The sequence below is a fragment of the Pyxicephalus adspersus genome, chromosome 11 (genome assembly GCF_032062135.1).
Source record: "Pyxicephalus adspersus chromosome 11, UCB_Pads_2.0, whole genome shotgun sequence".
Taxonomy (NCBI): domain Eukaryota; kingdom Metazoa; phylum Chordata; class Amphibia; order Anura; family Pyxicephalidae; genus Pyxicephalus; species Pyxicephalus adspersus.
This window is the reverse complement of record NC_092868.1, coordinates 39925449-39945534: the sequence shown is the minus strand read 5'-3', so window position 1 is coordinate 39945534 and position 20086 is coordinate 39925449. Positions and strand designations below refer to the sequence as shown.

Sequence of the window (20086 nt, the reverse complement as noted above, 5' to 3'; positions counted from 1 at the left end):
ATAACAGACTTTTGATCCAGGGAACATCCGATTGCCTCCTGGAACCAGAATTTTTTTTCCCTGTTGGAGCAAATTGTACCAGGGTTTCTATTGCCTTCCTCTAAGCCAACTATGTCCATGGGGTTTTATATCTGGGATATGCTTATTTTCTTAGTGGTTTAACTTGATGGACTTATGTCTTTTTTCAACCTGATTTACTATGTAACTGAGACGCATTCCCTTTTTCTCTGAATGGACAATTTATGCCCCAATGAGTGGGAAAAACATTTTTTTCTGAATGTATTACATTAAATGTAGGAGTTGGTCTTTGTATAGACCCTTATTGCTCCACCTTCAAATACTTTAATTATTGGAAAGTAAATCTATATTTATTTTATATCTCTATATGCTGAAAAAACATCATCTTTTGTTTCGTATTTATTTGTAATGTGTGTTAAATCTTTCATGGATTCATTCTCTACCTTGGTTGTGTGCCATCTACAATAATTCACATGTTCTTCCACGCATGAAGCTGCAACAGCTGATGAAGTCTACATAAGATCCGAGGGAGGCCAAAGTTCAGGTGACTGTATGACCATGGTGCCTGCTCACCCACTTGACAACAGCAGGGACCCAGTTGAATGTAATTACTTGGAAACCCCTGATAAGGATTTTCATCTTTTGTTATGCAAATGATTGTCAAATATTTTTCACAGCAGACATTGTAACTTGATTGACATGACAAACAAATCACTGCAATCAAGATTTGTGGCATGCCTCTCCATAAACTAAAGGTCATTTCAAAACTAAAGTATTTTTTAATTTTGGATAGGGTGGGAAAGATTTAGAACCTCTGCTGAGATTTACTGCTGTTGGTGTTTCAATGGTAAAAAAGTAAGGAAATCCTTCTAAAAGACAGAACACTTCCTACTTTACTCCAAACTAAAAGAAAACTTTGGCTCATACACCGATATATTTATCACATTAGACAAGATTTCACCATTGTACAACAACACAGACATTGCAGACATCATTTTACTTTCAGGCTGCCAGAACTGAATAATCAGTGATACATCTGCTATTCTGTCCATCTTTGTGACAAACGGGACACTGGTCTGCACAGGCTTGTGAAATATCCATAGAGACCTAATTGAAATGAGCAGTTTAAGTTTATTGGAATATGGGGTCATAGCTCAGCTGCCTGCAGATAAGATAGAATGTTGATATATGTGTCACATCCATATTGTCCCCACTGTTTCCATATTCATTCTGAATTACTTTTTGATACTTTTGATGACTTTGATATTCTACTCTATAAGTGGGCTGATTTTCGCATCTGATCTGATTTCTGATCCAATCAAATTATCGCTTCTGAAGTGATTTAAACAGTAAACCAGTCATAAGCACCCTTTTCTTTTTTGGTTTATTGAACAGAAAATTAGAACACAAATCATGCAAACAACTGAACAAATACAATAGAGAACTTCCATCTCTCCAATACCCCCTACCTGTATGAAATGTATTGATATTTGAAAATTATTTATTCACATAATTTTGCACTTCTCTATATTATAAGATGTGTTTGTTATTACATTGATATCCCATAAATTGTTTGGCTATTCTGCATCCTATAAATTACTATCCTGCATACGTTTTGCATATAAACTGTAAATACAGCCATAAGGTAAAACGCGTTGGATTCCGAGACTTTTCAAACTTCAATAATCTATGGTCAGCTCGATTTTGTCTAGCCCTATTACCCTGATTCCATGCAGTCTTAAAATGGGCACGGAGAACACTTTTATATATTTCAAATTGTATAGTTGATTTATACATTTTGTGATTTGTAAATACACGTATTGATATTTAGCCAAAACCCCTGTTCTTCATAGTTTCTTCTGTTTACACAAACTGAACAAATACAGCAGAGAGCTTCCATCTCTCCACTTCCCCCCTAGCCTTCAATCTAATGAGCAGAATATCACACACATGTGTGCTGAACCCCTGAGGTTCTGATCAACCGATTGCTAATAAAAAAAGATCTAACTGTCTAGGTAATTGCAAGATCAGCTGCAAATTTACTCATACACACACAATGAAGCATGCAGCTTTGTAATGTATAAGTTTAAATTGAACAGATATTTATTACCTCCTACAGATTTACAGTATTCCCAATAATTCTATTTTTTTTTTCCAGAAAAATGGAGCTATGTTTGTTCAGCCATCATCCATAATCACTAATCACTTCTTGGGCTGAGATGCCAACTTCTGGTGCTTCTGCAGATCTTAGCTGTGCTCTCTAATGTCTCATACAAATCACCTTATAAATTCTTTTACTTTGTGACTAGCTAAAAAAGCTCACTGACCGGCTGTTACGCTGATCCACTGGCTTCAGTATTTTACTGATCTGCACATCAGAAACAGAAAAAAATCCTATTTGCATACTTGTTTTAGGTTACTGATTAAAGTACCAGGTGTCACAAACAAATCATGGGAGTTTTTAGGCACAGAATTTAAAATAAATCAAAAATATAACTTTTATTTTAGAAAGTTTAAAACATAGGTAAAATATTTACAACAGTGAGTACATACATGATGATATAAAAACAAATACATTTTCCACATCATGGCAAGGTCTCACATGGGTCAGATGGAATCTTTGACTTTTCTATGTGTTTCGCAGGCCTAAACCCGCTTCATCAGGAAATTATTGAGACCTAGCAACATATAAAGATCCACAATATCTGGTTTACAAATATTTCATTACATTTATAGGTGCTTTCCAACAGATATTTTACATACCAATTCTTAGAAGGTGGGCACATATCCGAGAAATCCTTATAACCTGACCTCTATTTTATATCTTTTTAATGATTAAAGTAATTATGCCAATGTATCACATGGACAATTAGCAATTTTTAAAAAATATTAGCTGGGTGAATATTAACCTGACTATGGCCTGCTTGGTGGGGCAACTATTACAACAACATTTTACTACCAATAAATCATTGAAGGGTTGTGCTGCTGATAATTACTATAGGAGAAATCACTATGTAATATGTGAATAATAGAATGTGCTCCATTTTTCTCTTGCAAAGTTTGTAGCAAAAAAGCCCATATTTGGTTCGTCTAAAAAAAAGACATTTTCTGGAAGCTCAGAACTTATTGTATGCTGGAATACATTATCTAATTGAAAAGTAGATTTAGAAAATGTTATTATTAATGAAATCAAAAGCAGAACTACAAAGAGTTCCTACCCTGCTAAGTGTGGATATATGAAAACGGAAATCCAATTTAAAAAACGTGAGTGAAGAAATGTTTCCCATTTTTAGAAGGTTGTGTTTTTTTGTTGTTGTTCAAAAAAAAATTCAATACTGCATGGCAAAGGGTGAATGCTTTGCTCTGGGGAAACATTGATTATGATCAGCATTCTTACTGCACTACTTCCAGTAAATGCCATAGCAGAGGTTGGTCTGCCATCTACAGGTCAGAGGTGGTATTACACTCTTCTTGTTTTATCTATCTATCTATCTATCTATCTATCTATCTATCTATCTATCTATCTATCTATCTATCTATCTATCTATCTGTCTATCCATCTATCCGTCCATCCGTCCGTCTGTCAGTCTATCTATCTATCCATCTATCATTTCAGATTTATTTTTAGTGATTTTTATCATCTCAATATTAATGATTTAGCCTTTTTCAACTTCTTCCTGACTACATGCTTGCACTCCAGAGGTGGTTGCATGTCAATTCTCAGGACTGATGGTGACAACAGCAGAAAAATGCCTGCACAATAAACCTTGGCAAGGCCATTTTTATAGAGGCCGTACACATGACAATGCAAAAGAGGGATGGAAAGGACATAATGATGTCACCCTATAACTGGAAAAAACACAAACTGCTTAATTACCTTCAATCTAAAAATGTCTCTGCAATGCCTTTTCCTGTAGCTAGATGTGGTCAGACTAATGATGCTCATTCCAGCATCATTTAATTACTTCCCCTGAATCTCACAGCCTGTGAATGGTCAGGAAAAGAAGAAGCAGCACAGTGATGAGCTCATCTATTTGTCCCTCTGTCAGTACATGAACTGATTGGCTTTTCGTACTGTTTATACCTCTCATATTCCAACTCTGATATACAGAGATTGTAGGGGCTGATAGCAGGTCACATTTAGGTACTTACACTATTTGCATTAGGATAATAAATTAATGTAATACTGTTGACACGTGTAAAGTACAAATCCACCTCTAGGTATTTAAATGGGTAAAGCAAATTGGTCAAACACCAAAAAACTTCTCCTTTTTTCCTACTCTACTGTTTGAATGGCACCTTCTGGGACCTAAATGCACCCCCAACACCACAGATTACAGATTTCCAGATAAAGAGTATTTTAAAGAAAGAGGAATCAATGTTACCTATACCTACTTTAATTAACAATGTGTATTTTCATTTTTAATTTTTTATTATTTTTGCTTTTTGTTACTTTGAATCCTTCACAATTCTTACTGCAGTTGGTCACTATCAAATCTGATGGATGTCTGCCATCTAGTGGTCAAAGAAAGAACTGCTGAATATAGATAGCAACTTCACAACTAAGACTGTGAATAGAAATTTTTATGTATTAGTTTATATTTTTTAATTTTATTTGTTTGTTTATTTTATTCACATTTAAATATGTAGAAATGACATTTCCTCTGTAGCATAGATCCCTTTAAACAGGGTATACCAATGGTTGCCTTACTTGTTCATGTACTACCTGTTATAGTATTATATCTACCAAATTTTGGAGATAGGGAAGAGGAATAGTTTTTAAAAATAAGCAAATGAAGGTGAAATAAAAATTCCTATGAGAATTATTGTTAATAAACAGGATTTATAAAGTGCCAACATGTTATGCAGCGCTGTACATTAAATAGGGGTTGCAAATGACAGACAGATTCAGACAGTGACACAGGAGGAGAGGACCCTGCCCCAAAGAACTTACAATCTAGGAGTATGTGGGATTTGGTGTTAAAGGTTTCACATGTGTCACCAAAAATTGTTACATCCAGTGGTATTTTTGCATTAAATGTAATAATTTTATTAAGATACACAAATTTCAAAACATTCAACATAACTAATAAACTAATAATAACAAATAATGTAGATGGTAGAGAGGTCAGTATTTAGGTACCCCAAGTATTTTGGATACTTCAAAGGGGGAGTCCAAATGGAAACTAGCATTGGTTGTTCAAGTTTCCTTACAATATTCTTGTATTCTTATGAGCATAAACCTGGGGTATCCATGAAATTAAAGCAACATGTTTCATGGATACCCGTGTGTTTCATCAGACTTTGGGGGCCATCTAAGTATAGCACAGGGACACATTTTAGCCTAAAGTAGGCAGAATGAAGCACCCCTGCCACACCCCCTATTACACAAATTGGTTGTACTGTTTTATCACTAAAATTCCTTATGTTTTTAATACAAGTAATAAATAAAAACAATGTGTTATGTATTTGTTTGTAAAAACAGTTGAATAATAACATTTTACAAAAATGTTTCTATCCACCAAAAAAGAAAGACAACTGAAGAAGAAAGAGTGACAAAGGGACTTGGATCTAAATTGAGGTACAGTCCTTCCAAGCCACAAAGAGTTAAGAGGTATGCCCAGACAATTACTACCAGTCCAGAATGGTTTTGAATTTGGAAGAACCTTACAGATACATTACCATATATCTGAATATATAATCTCAAGGGAATTAGTTTAAATCTATGCAATTCTGCAGGTAACGCTCAGACCCGTCCTGAAATAGAAAGAAATTCAGGTTATCCATTAGAACATGGTAGGAGGGTAGCTTTTCTGCTAAATACTGAAAATGATTATGGTATGAGAAATTTCTACCAGTCTTTATCACATGTCCTATTATCACATTGTGGTGGCCCTGCATCCATTTTATTGTAAAGGTTGTATCCATTATGGTGCCAAAAGTTATAAAAGGGTGAAGCATAGAACTTAATGGCCCTAATCATAAAGCAACAAATTATAGACATTATATAATTGTAAGCCAAAAGCTTCATATTAGGAACACTTATAGGGTTTTATGGTGTCTTATAGGGGTTCCGATCACCTGCATTTGAATGAGTACCTGATGGGTGTAATTTTTCAAAGTAAAAATATTGCTCAGGGAAATAAAATGTATATAAAAGTAGCATAGCTGAATATGTTTTTCAGTTTTACCTACACACTGAAGTAGCTCAGGAACAGAGGATGGGACAGTTGCACCATTTTATAGGCTCCTTGCTTTAGGTAGGGCTATTGCCCCACTACTGCTGGCTACATTATCATGTTTTGTTGTGTGCAGAATTCATACATAAAGCATAAGAACCGATACAGAGAATGACATTGTCCCCAAAGAAGTGCTAATCAGATCCACTATGGAAAGTCTGTGCTTAGAAGATGATGATGTTTCCCGCAAAGCATAGTGACCCTGGATGTGACTGGAGTATGTAGAAGGCTATAAATGGCAGGAAATACAGATTTCTACTCCAAAACTTACATTTGACCCATGCATGTACGACTAAATAGAAAGATTTCAAAACATGGCCACTATTTCAAACAATAAGTAACTAAATGGTAAAAACAAACTTTCCTATGATGCTTCTGCTGCATAGAATGGCGTCATGGAGTATGGTTTCTCTGTTACCCGTGTAGTTCCTCCTCGTAACCCTTTTAACAGGGGGGGGGGCTTTAAAATTTATTATTATTATCCAGTATTTACATAGTCTCAACATTTTATGCAGTGCTTTACAAAGTCATATCACCAGTTGGCTCTCAAAGGGCTCACAATATAGTGTCCCTACCATGGACATTTGTCATTACCATGATACCCAATATAGACACAGCTTTCATTAAATTAGTGTGGTGGTCAGGGTGAAGAATTCCTCCTACACTGCTGGCCAGTGGGAGGAATTTCACCCCAACAGATAGCCAGAAAGATCACTGGTGTCACATAAACTGACCTGAGAGGCACAGATTGCTCACTGAATTCTTAGAAAACTCTTGAGGAACCATAGGGTTTCATGGAATCCTAGTTCAGAGACACTAATTTAGATTGTTACTGTACACCTACTAGGTTGAAAGCTCTTCGGGGCAGGGTCGTCTCCTCCAGTGTCACTGTCTGTATTTGTTTGACAATTGCAAACCCTATTTAATATACCGCACTGCATAATATGTTGGGCGTTATATAAATCCTGTTTATTAATAATTATAATAATAATAAATTTTGTTTTTTCCCACAGGAAAAGTTTAGGTTCACTTGAAGAATATTTACATCAATCTAATCACTTTTACATGTGTAAGTAAAAAATTGCATTGCAATTTTTAAACAGATGCATCATAAATGTGACTTTGTATCATCAGTTTCCTTTTTTTTACCTAGGCAGGGATGACGTAGCCCTTGGCCAACACTTCCCACCCCAATCCTAAAGTGCCCTGGGATGCGCTTTTGATATCTCAGGAGGCAGCAAATTGGCCTACTCATAATCCAAGGAACTTGTGTATATGCAATGGCGCATCAGCATGAGAAAGTAACAGCTTTAACCAAGATGGCAGGACAGAGCATGTAGTATATTGGAGTATATTTATATAGAGTATATTTATTGTGGTGTACATACCAACAATTTAAGGTGAACAAAAGTCAGGAGGGAATGGTGTAAGTTCCCTGTAAAGGTTTCTTTCTATGGTATTTTCATCAGTGGGTTATCTTAGACAACACTCTGTTACTGCCAATGAAGGGAATAATTGGAAAGACTTCAGATTTTTCAGTAAACTGCTGAGAGTTATGATCTTGTCAGCCACATAACTTTTAGTGACTAAGCCCCCAGAAGTATTTTATCTTTCCTTGCAGACAGCGTGGAGAAGAGAAAAACTGACTGCCTTGGGCCTCATCTTAAATCTAATCCCAATTACCCTGAATCCCATTTCCATTAGCACATGCCAAAATCTGCATTCGGCCTAAATTTAATTGGCCTATTCTTAGGGCTAAATGACCCGCTAATCTGTCAAAAGACCCATAAGAATAGATAACTTTTCCCTCCTATTAGGCCTGAAAGTGGGGAAAACAACAGAATAATGACAGTGGCTTCCTTTCTGTGACTCTGTTTGATTAGTCTGGCCGATCCTCCCGCTAATTCCCCTGTCCTCCCTCTCGCCCTCCTTCTTTTCACAAGACCCTTGACAGATGGAGCGGGGTGCTCATACAGGAACACCAGCTAGCAACGTCAGTGTGGCATGTCCAGGGGTTTATTGATCCAAGCACCCATTGTGGGCCTCCCTCTCTCCCTTTTTTTGTGTTTTCCTCTTCATTGTGAAACAACAAACCTGTGACGGGGGGCTGGGAACAAGCCTTGCACGTCTGGAGGTCTCTTGTAAATACCTGCTTACAACTAACTATTGCCTGTACAAAAGATACCGAGTCTTGTGATGGGCAAAGGTCGAAACAAAAAGCTTCTTGAGATGGGATTCTCCTGGGAAATAGGGGTTTTCAAGTTACTTTCAGTTAGGACAACACCGGCCTTCAACACAAGGCTTTGTTATATACGTTATTAACTACATTGGTGTCAATGAAGCATGGATGTCAACCCAACAAAAGGAATATAGGCTTGGAGTAGACTGAGCTACATTGTACCTAACCTAAGACACATTCTGGTGACATGTCTTATGTCATAGAGTGTTTTTTAAAAAAAATATTGCACTCTTACCCCATACATTTACACATTTGTATACATGTAAACTTATTTAGACACTGCATACATGGCAATACATAGTAATAGGCATTATTGTTTTAAAGCACAAGTTAATGCAGAAAGCAAAATAAAATATTAATTTTCACTTTTTTATTTATTATTCTTGCCACTGCATAGCATACATGAATCCATACATACCTGTCTATCCTGGTGATTTGTGATAATTATTAAGCAACAATCCACCTTAATGCATTAGGCCAGCCTATTCAAAAGAAATAAGCTGCCAATACAACAAACTGGAAAAAAATTTGAAAATTAAGTGTATGGTAGTGCATTGCTGTGCATTGTGGTGTGCTGCAAAGGAGGTGTAATTGACAATGAATGGGACCACAAAATGCCAAGGTATGTCACATGCATTGCAGTAACATTTGCCTGCTTGCCAGGCACCACATTGAATGGCATAACAAGGTCATAGGGACACAAAGGAGTTTATTTACTAAAAGCATACCAGAGCAAGGGAAAAGTGAACCTAATAAATACAGTAAGTTTGATTTATTAGAGCTCTCCAAAGCTGGAGCGAATACACTTTCATCAGCGAAGCTGGGTGATTCTGGAAACCTGGAATGGATCTGGTCGAGGATTCAAAACTTTTGCCAGCAAATAGCAAATCATTTTGAAGAAATCCATTCCAGGTTTGCTGGATCACTGATGAAAGTGTATCCTCTCCAGCCTTGGGGAACTTTAATAAATCAGGCCCAGTGAATCTGTTTTACTTCAACCCATGAAAACATTTTTTTGTTATCTTGGCACATGATTTGGTATCCAAAGTGAGGACAGCATCACTTTATTAACTAAGCTTAGGAAATATTCTCACCACCACTTGATTGTCCAAAGCAGGGCCATACAGAATGAATGGCATTCTAAATGTCACCCCAATGCAGTTTAAGTGGGTTGTTGTGCTGAAAGTGTTGTATCCACTTTTTTTGGAGCACCATGTATATGAATCAGTTGCCTTAACATAACATGCATTAATGCAATGCAGCAGTATAAACCCAGCTGTAAAAAGTATACAAGGTTTGCCTGCGCCATAAAATATTCAATGCCTGAGGATACTTAATCTGATAATTCCTTAAACACAATCTGAGCAAATCTACACCCTCCCACACTGTTTTGTATCTGAGCTAATTAATCTTTGTGTGGCCTAATCTGATTTTTTCAATTAACTCTTCTGATATCTTCTACTGGTAGCAACAGCCTGGTGTTAAAGTTTAGTCTGTCTGGGCAGCAAGTATGTAAATGGGTGTTAAGCAAGAGAATGCTAAGAAGCTAATGACGTACTCAGTGGGCACATCTTTGTGCTCATTAGGTGCTATTATAATGAGGGAAAAAGTCATCCAGTTAGGGATTTAGATGGCATTATAACAGCACTAAGTACCCACACGCTAATTGAAGATCGCTATCTCCTCTTACTTTTCCCTGATCACATGACACAGAGCAACAGATTTTATGTCTAAGTATAATGAAAAGCTGAAACATTTTGCAAGGTTATATAGTAAATGTTTTTCTAAGTGTAAATGGCCAATTTTACTTATATGTAATAACATTGTAATTTGTGGATCCAGGGAGTATCCAGTTGCCTTAGGGGAGCAGGAAAGAATGTGTTCCTTTTGGGGCACACTTTATAAGGAGTTTTGTATTTATCAGCTTTGCGTTTAGTGTTCTGAAAATATAGGTTTTTATTTACTTTTGTCTTTTGGTTAAACTCTTTTTAAAGTTGAACTGTTTTTTAAATCTGACTAATCATCTAATCTGTTTGGAGATTGATGGATTATGGGCAGGCAGATATTTCCAAAACCATCCAACAGTGGTAGTGGTGCACATGCAATAATTAAATTATCTATTCCATAGTTGAAATGAAAAACCAATTTTTTATCCAAAAATGGCTTAGAATAAAAGGCTTCCTCCTATATTTCAGAGTGTATATTGGACAAGGTGAAATCTAGCATGCTCATCAGTTTATCAGGACACCTTGCATGTTAAAATATCTCTGAGTGTGATACTATGACTTATGGAAGTGCGAGCTACTGACTGTTCCCAGTAGTTCTGGTATGGCTCAGTGATCATATATAACACTACAAGTCAAAACCTTTTCCTGTAGTCCATCTCATGGCAACAGCTTTAGAAAGAATAGGACTTTACACAAAAACATGCATGCTAAAGATGTCTGAGCCGTGTATAGTTCTGTTGTACAAAGGATAAAGCAAATAGGAAAGAGAAAAGATTACCTCTATCATTTATTTCAGGTTCATGGTGAAGAATGGAAGATTTAGGGGTGGGTAGATCGATCCTCGGGTCATACAACTTGGGGGAACAAAAAAGAGCTTACCTATTTTCCCTTCTTGCTCACACAGGAACAGACTTTGTCACCCAGTTGTGCCAAAAAAGATCCATTTCCTGTCCATGACCATCATGTATATGGGTAACCAAAATGTATTATGAAAATGATTATGCCAAGTATTCCGAAATTAATATATTTTGATACAATAATTTTCATATTTCAATGGCTCATAACCTCCTTGCTTTCAAAATACTGTCTGAAAACAAGATTAAAAAATCATGTATCTGTCTCCAAAAGCATGTTGGCAATACAGTGTATTACCTGGTCTTTGTTTACAGCAATTAGGGAATTTCAGGTACTTAATTGTTCTCCATTCTGTCCTAAGTCTGATTTCCTTTCTTAAAATGGAATGTTTATCTTGGATTAATGGAGTGCATCTGCCTGCTCAGCTTAGGTTGACCATAGACATTAGATTGTGGTCAGATAAAAGGAATGAATTCCAATATCCATCTGCACACTCCATCTTCATTATTAATGTACATATAACCCAATTGCTAAATTCATTTATAATCAGTAATATGAAAATGTTATTTCAAAAGTTATTTTCAACTTTTTTTCATTTCTAGCTTAATTTACCTATTGTGGCAGTGAACCAAAAAAAGATTTTAGCTCCCGTTGCTTAAGAAGCCATGCATATGGTTGGGGCTTTCATTTCAATACCCAATCTGCATCCATTTAATATATTCTATAATAAGAATCACTAATCAATAATATGTAGTAAACAATTTAGTTCAAAACTTTTTTTGGCCAAAAGTATCAGGAAACGGATAAGACACATTGGCCACCTGAGTTGTAAGACGTCTTTTGACTCTACTGCCCAAGTCTTGAAAACAAACACTATGTGCTCCACCCTTGCAGCCTGCAAATGGCTCTCATTAAGAAAGATGCTTAATCTTGTATTACAAGTGTTAATTTGGGTAAACCTTATTGGAGTTTAATCTGTGTGTAAACATTTCAGCCCCCATAGGCAAGCCACATTCAGCATTTAACAAAGCCTAAAACCTATGGTCCTGGTGAACCAAGAGGGCAACATCAGGGCGCACATACTTAGCTTGGTGGAATCACTTAATACAGATGGATGGGGATTTAGATGCCCTTTCATATGAACATTTCCAGGGTGGCTGAGGTCTGCTTGTAGCAGCCTCAAGTTGCATGTGAATAGTTTGCATTAGACAAGGAATGCTTACCCATCCATTGACAAGGGCTGGATAATAGCCCATTAATTTCCATTTCTAAGAACAAAGGATCAGCATTTTTGCTGATGTAAACTAACTAGAGTGTCTGTTAATACATGAAATTAGTTCTTCTTGTTCTGTCTGTGTTCATGCATGAGAACAGATAGGAATTGGTGCCATGAAATCTCTTCTTTTGTAAGATTTCCTCTTACAAATGCACAAATGTATATGTTAGTAGAAACACATTCTGTAGAGCAACCCTGTGGCCATTTTCTCATCTCTTCAGGTAGAACATGTCTCTTGTTTCAATATTATCTGAAATATATAATATGTATGTAAACACCCCATAAATGTAGTGTGTTCTTTTTATTTGCACATGATGGTCCTGCCATTAACCGTCATTGCACTGTATGCATGGAGAAGCAGTGTTGTCAACCTAGGCTGCTCGCTCCTGGTTTGAACTTCAGAACACCTGTGGCTATGGCTTGCAGTGGAACACCTAGCTGCAATTGCTAGCTCTTCCTTCTAAAAATGCCAGATGCTTAGCTGTTGTGATGACATGGCTTCAATGCTACCTGGTATGCAGATCAGGAAACTTTACTTTAGTTTACTTTACATGGTGCATGCTTATTCCTAAGTATTAATGCCAGGTACATTTGTGGAGCACCATATTATGCCATAATATGGTTTACACATCTGAACTTTCCTTGCCACATGCTTGTTCCTGGTTATAGACTAGGGTAATTTTAAACTTAAAGGGAGCACTTTTAAAGAGGTCATTAAAAAAAGGGGCTATGTGGTAATTTTATAGCATGGTAACTTTAGTAATACATCTTGTACATCGCTGGACAACATTGATTAGAATTGGGGAAGAAGCCAGTCCTCTTTATTGTGTTACCAATGCTTTTTAGGAAGCATTTCTGGCTAGTTTTTTAAAAAGTATTAGATTTTTAGAGTAGACTGATCGGTCTGGATTTTAGGAAATCCCATAACACTGTGTGGTAAGGAGAAAAGTAACTTAGACAGAGCTCAGGACAGAGTCACAAACCTTAAACATAGATCGCCCAGCAGGATACTCAGAACCTGGGCCTTGTGACACCACAGGGGGTAGTCTTTATGTAAGTACAATGTCTGCTTAATTAGGTAATGGGATTTAACGAATTACTCTTTGCCTATTTGCATATTACAGAGGAGGGTGAGAAGTCTCTTCTGTACCTTGACATGTTTGCTAGTTTGTGCAGCACATAATCCTGGATCCTTGGAGACCAAGCTGTGCTTCCTGCAAGTAAATAAGTCAACCCATAATTAGCAGCAATTAAAATGTGTACCAGGAGGATTCATGACACTATCATCTTCCTGAGCCTATCCTCAATGGAGAATATTGCTTTTATGTCAGTACGCAGGCAAGTTATTACATAATATTTCCATAAATATATTACAACTCTCCTACTATAATATCATGTAGGGCTTCTAAAAAAGATAAATAAAGTATTCTCATTATCAACAGAAAGATATTACAACATGTTAGGAAATGTAATAGTTGATTATTATTTCACCTTGCAGTTGACACTGCCACACATTGCTCATTACTCAAGGAACACCTCGCAACCTCTGGAGGAACCCTAGTTGAGAAACATCATGGTGTTCACAATCTAATGTCCCTACCTAAGTCATATGTCTTTAATACAGTCTAAGGTCATGTTTAGGGGGAAGCTAATTAACCTAACTGCATCTTTTTGGAATGTTGGAGGAAACCAGAGTACCCAGAGGAAACCCACAAACATGGGGAGAACCTGCAAACCTGCAAACTCTTGCCCTTGCAGTGCTGGCACCCAACACTGCAAGGGCAAGAGTGCTAACTGATCCACTGTGCTGGCTTATTAGGGAAACATATTTTCATTACTTCTGGACAAAAGAATAGAGTCCATTAACAAAGGTCCCCCTACAACCTGCCAGTGAGTGGCCTGGGGGGGGGGGGGGGGGGGGGGGGGGGGGGGGGGGGGGGGGGGTATTTATTCCAGTTACTTTGAAAACATGTCCTGATGTTGAACATCTATCTGCACCAACTATTTCTTTCCCTTCACCACATATTGACCTAAACTTGATAGATTAACATAGCCAAACTTGCAAATTTGTTTGGAGCTTGTTAAATTTCTTGTATAATGAGCAGCCGTACCCTGAGCCACCAATCAGATCCAATCCTGCCTTGCTTTGGGAAAGTAACCCAGTTCTTAGTAAGAACATATTGATATATACGCCCATAAATTTACTGGCATTTTAAGATATGTGAAAAAAAGCACAACCCTTCCAATTAAATTCTCCGTAGCACAGAGGGAAACTGGCTGCATGACAATAATTTGGTTAAACAGGACTGCTCATGGGAGAAAAGGCTGACGCCAGGTGTGTACTCTAAGGCACGAGCCTTGGGAACTGTGGCTGCACCTGTTTCAGGGGTGGGGTGGCAACAAACAAAAAAACAACACACAAAGCTGATGGAGATTTTTTCCAGTCATACCCTGTGATAGGTAACCTGGAATGTAAAGTGTCCAGAACTTTACATTCAGTCACTTAACAGCATGTATCATATATCCTGACCCGTGTTCTGTATACCTGGGTTTCATGCATAGGAAGTAAAGGGAAGTAGCTAAAGAGATGGCTCATAGAGAAGGCCTAGCAGAAGAAATGAGGCATGTGGGTAGGTCTGTGATTGAAAAAGCAATGTTTTAGCAGCCCCACTACACCAAGACAGAAGTAGGCGATACGTTGGTATTTTTACCATTACTGTTAATTAATCATACACAAGCCTGTAAAATCGGTTTTGCCCAGTGGAGTGAGCAGAATGTTTGGGTTGTGCATGGACACAGATGACAAAAAGTCAAATGTTGGAAGCTGATTGATGAAGAATTGTCCTATAGGTCACTGCTCCAATAAGGTAATTTCATATTTCTACTTCTTGTTTTGTTATTGCAAGGTTGTAATGTTATCCATTTCTCTGCTGGGATATTTGCAGAAACAGCAGTAGCACCTGTCAGAGATGTCACAGGTACAGAATTGTGGTAGATTGTCACAAATTGAAAGAAATCCATTTGTAAAAAAAAAACAGTACATATTTCCTTGCTTGAAAGGATATTTCATTAACAATTTTCCTTTTTTATTTTCCCAAGACGGCATGAAAATGTTAGTGCGTTTGCATCTTAGATTAGCAAAGAGAATTAGAAAATGAATCAGAAAGCTAAAAAGGTGTCAAACTGTGATTTAGAGGCCTCCTCCCATAATCCTTTTCATATGCAGTAACTGTCATTGTAGACTGATGCCTCGGCATCTGGAACAGCCTGAGAAACAGCTTGTGTGTCACTTCTAAATGATCACACTGACTTTATCTTGCACCATTCCTGGAAGATGCAAAATAATGCTAAAGTCAACAGGAAGTCTGTGATCCATTAGAGGATATGTGTCACCTGACAAGGAGTGAGACAAACCAAGGAGCTGATCTGTCTCTCCTGATTGACAGCAAGCACTGCTTTTTATCATGGCATCTGATAACATATCAGTGTTCTGTGTTCTATGAGAACTGTCTCTCTGTCAGTGAGAGGACACCTCTTCAGAGTACTAACTCTCATTTTTTATTTTTCTACTATCTTAATGAGTTTTTTTTTCTCTTTTTATATGTTTGTATAACTGTTCACTCTTGCACAGCTTAGGGTTATATTTAAATGAAGCACCTATTGGTGGACCTTGACAATGACTGGACTCCTTGACTGTGTCTTGCACCAGTATGGTCCGTTAAAACTGAATTCATTGCATTTTGATATAACCCATAACCTTTGGGAAATATGAAAAATATTAATACTGTGATTTTTGGATAGTTTTAATTCATTAGAAACTATAGAGTCGGGCTATGTTCGCTAGATCGCTGGATTAGACACACAGGGCCAGATTTGTGAAAGCTCTCCAACACTGGAGAGGATACACTTTTGTCAGTGAAGTAAACCTGGAATGGATCTGGTCCAGGATTGAAATCATCTGCTAATAAATAGCAAGTGATTTTTAGGAAATCCATTCCAGGTTTGCTGGATTATCCAGCTTTACTGATGAAAGTGTATCCTGTCCAGCCTTGGGGAGCTTTCATAAATCAGGACCGTTGAGTTTACTTATTTGTGCATTCATGCTTCAGGATCAACATATCTTTATCCACATCGCTAAACTAAATTCCTTCTGCTGTTTTCATTCCCTAATTAAACTGGCCAGTTCTCAGGGTAATTAAATAGACTTTAAGAAGCTGACAACTAATTCTTACTGGCTGCAATGCACAGTGAACCAAAGTGTACAAACTCGGCATCAGCAGAAGGAAGATCAATGCATATACAGAGTGAAGGTAAGCGTAGGTGTCTCATTACCTGAGATCTCTTTTGGCAATATCCTCCAACTAAATAGGGCGATTTCACTTAAAAATGACTGCCTGCTGGGTGGCTTTGATATTGCCAAGGCACCACTTTTTTACTCAATTTTCAAATCACTATAATTCTGTGGGTGCTAGTACAAGCCCTGGAGTCTTTGAAAATAAGGAAGTGTTCCTATGTCCTAAACCTTAGGATTTACACTTTTCAGAGCAGAAAGGTGCACAGTAGACAATCATTTTACCAAAATGTTTTTCACAAAAATACCACCCAGAACCACAGAAAAAACACAATACTGAATTTAGCATGGTAGTGCGGACAGTTATGGAGTGGGCGGTTTTATATGGCTATGAAGGTTCCACAAAGCAGTAGCAACCTTTGATACACGCCTGTTCCATTCTCACTTTCTATGTCAAAGCCTGTAAACCCTTAATTGTTCAGGCCCTCTTCTTCAGGCCCCCAGTATGGCTCCCCTACCCTGAAATGACCTTTGTGTAGTAGCACTGCCTATGAAAGCAGCATGTCCCTTGATTAAGTACTCATGGATCAACCAAAAAAACATTTTTTTTTCTTTTTTAATTTGGCACAGCATTAAACAAGTAAGAGTATGTGATGGTAGATAGACTAGGACCATTTCTTTAGCAATCTCCATTGGTGTTATTATGCATTGTTAGCAAGTTCCAGGTTTTGTTGTTGGAAGTTACAAGGTGGATCAACATGGTTAAATAGAAGTTTTGTTTGACTTCTAAAGACAAGTAATGTGCCAATATTTATTTGAAAAATGGTGAGAGAGTCCTCATTTCCCTTTGACAAATGTTTCCCCTGCTGCATACCATGTGTCAAAAAGCTTTGTGTCACGACTTTCACAGCCTTTCCCGTCAGGCCTCCACAATGTCATGTTTTCACACATTGTACCAATAATGGCCATATATAAAAGCTGAATCTTTACTTTCATAAATCTTCACTTCATTAAAAGACAAGGACAGCTTTTATCCTGACTGACCTGACCACTGAGTGTGTGGGGAGACGCTTGTCCAAGGGGGTGTCTGGTTGACCCTTGTCATGCAGCCACACGTGCTGCCAAGCTGGCCATACGTGATAAATGTGGAACACAGAGAAGAAAAGTGACTCTAACATCTGTGGATGGGCTGAAGAAAAGGTGTTTGCTTAGAAGGGGGCTGTAGAGAGAAAGAAAAATTGAGCAGGACCAAAAGCTAGACAAAGCTGTTTAACAGCTGCTTTGTAGGCTGGAACAATTGCTTCTTTTAATGTCAGAGTCGAGAGGGGGCCAGGCCTTGTGATATGACTTGTTCTCATCGTCATGTCCATTTTATCTTATTGTCATTGAAGGACATTAAGTGCATAGCGAATGTCAGTTATGTTGTGGTCATAGGCTTTCCCATCAGCTACGGGTTGAAGAGTTTACCAAAAACCCTGCTGTTTCTCTGGTTCTTTTTGAATTATAAAATGACAGCTAGTATGACCTTGTTTTTCAAATCTTCCGGAGTAAAGAAAAATTTATCAAGCTTTATCATAGTAAAGGGTATCACTGGAAAGTCTGTGAACCTGGAATACCCTCAGGGTCACTGTGGCTTCTACAGCTCCGGACCAATGGAAAACTTCTCAGAATTAGATTGTGTTAATATTGTTGTCAATGAATACCAATGCCAAAACTTTGACTAAAACTGAATTCTCTGAAAATATGTATATTTTTCTGTTATATTATGACCCAGTTTAAGTTAGGAAAAGGTCTATGCCAGTCTAGTTGAATGCTAAAAAGTCAAAAACACCTCCCATCTTCAAAAACTATAATTGATCCACAGAAAATAAGTATTTTAAAATATTGATTTTTGTGGCTTGCATAATTTTTGCAGTTAAATACTTTAATATTGTTTTTCTGGCAGCTTGTGACACTGATGGTAAGAGTGTACACAAATACTGTGCTCAGAGCTAATATAATGTTTATTGTGTAAATCAACAAAGTATTTTGCCACTATTTGGAATCATATGGTTATGACCCTCTGATGATCTGATATGGACTCTTGAGAAGATATCCTTTTTCCATTATGACCCTTAGCTACATTTGGATGTTACAATATCACCACCATGTACATTCATTCGGGTTGGATCATAATGCTCATTGCACTTCTGGGCAAGATGATGTTCTGCCCTAAAAAATTAACCATCTGTTTGAAATTATTCTACTGAATGTACATATGTGGATGCAGGGAATAAATAGTCTCCCTGCACTTCTTTCTTTATGATGCATAAGTCCAGTTCAGTGCATGATCCTGCCAAAGGAATTATGTCACTCCGACCTGGCCAATCAAGGTAGCCGATGACATGAACCTGAAAGAAGACCAGGTGAAGATGTCAGTAACAGTAATGTTCTAAATTTAACAATATATATACAGCTATGTCTAACAGGGAATGGTCAAATGGTGATCCTTGAGGAAAGAAAAAAGATTGTTTTCTTAGCAAGCAACAATATATTTAAATGAATTATATTAGACATCATATAGAACACATTGGTTCAGAGTGAACAAATTAGATAGGTCAATCCTGAGTTTGTTTCACTGGGATGTATGCTCTAATTGCTAGACAAAAATATCCCTAAATTCATAGAGAATTATTAAAGTATTAGTAATGTCTTGTAAACCGATGCGTTTCGCAATTGTCTTCCTTAGGGGATCTTGCGATGAACGATATATACTGTGCATAAAGGTAATATAATTGTATCAAGAGTTGGTATAATATACAATTGTATTACCTTTATTACCTAATACTTCAATAATTATTTACGTATTTAGGGATATTAATGTCTATCAATAAGGTCATACATCCCAGTGAAGCAAATTTGGGATTGACCTATCTAATTTGTTCAATCTGAACCAATGTGTTCTCTATGATGTCTAATATAATTCACTTAAAATATATTATTGCTTTCCAAAAAAACCCAATTTTTTTCTCTTTTTTTCTAATTAATTATCTCCTAATTTGGGGTTGGCCAAACTGTGATTAGACATTAAACTAGAGGATAGGTAATCCTCCTCACCTCCTTGTTACCAAATGGTGATCCTGTATATTGAAAGTACTTATATCACCCAGGGTACCTATATAAAAATTCTACCATATAGCTCTGCATATATTTTTGTTTTTAAACACCTTATATGCAAGAAATAAATAATCTAAATAAGTAAAACATTGAGTTATACATTATACTGGTATTGTAACCTGACAAGATAAGGGACAGATTGCCTCCTTAAACGCTGAAGACCATGAAGCTTTTCAACAAATACTTCTCATCAAAAAAGTTTGTTAATTATTTTTGAACGCACAAAAAAATCATGTTTTTCCAACTTGATGCTTTGAATTGATTTCCAATAAAAACCTGTAATGC

The 20086-nt window shown here is 37.1% G+C and overlaps 1 long non-coding RNA gene across 1 annotated transcript in view; it reads right to left on the bottom strand.

Annotated features, from left to right (window-relative positions):
- Nucleotides 1–17333: 17333 nt before the first annotated feature.
- The window catches only part of LOC140340742 (uncharacterized), a 100673-nt gene continuing 97920 nt past the window's right edge, over nt 17334–20086 (bottom strand). The window contains exon 3 of the long non-coding RNA XR_011922724.1: nt 17334–19035. This is a non-coding gene — a long non-coding RNA (uncharacterized lncRNA). The remainder of the gene's footprint in view (nt 19036–20086) is intronic.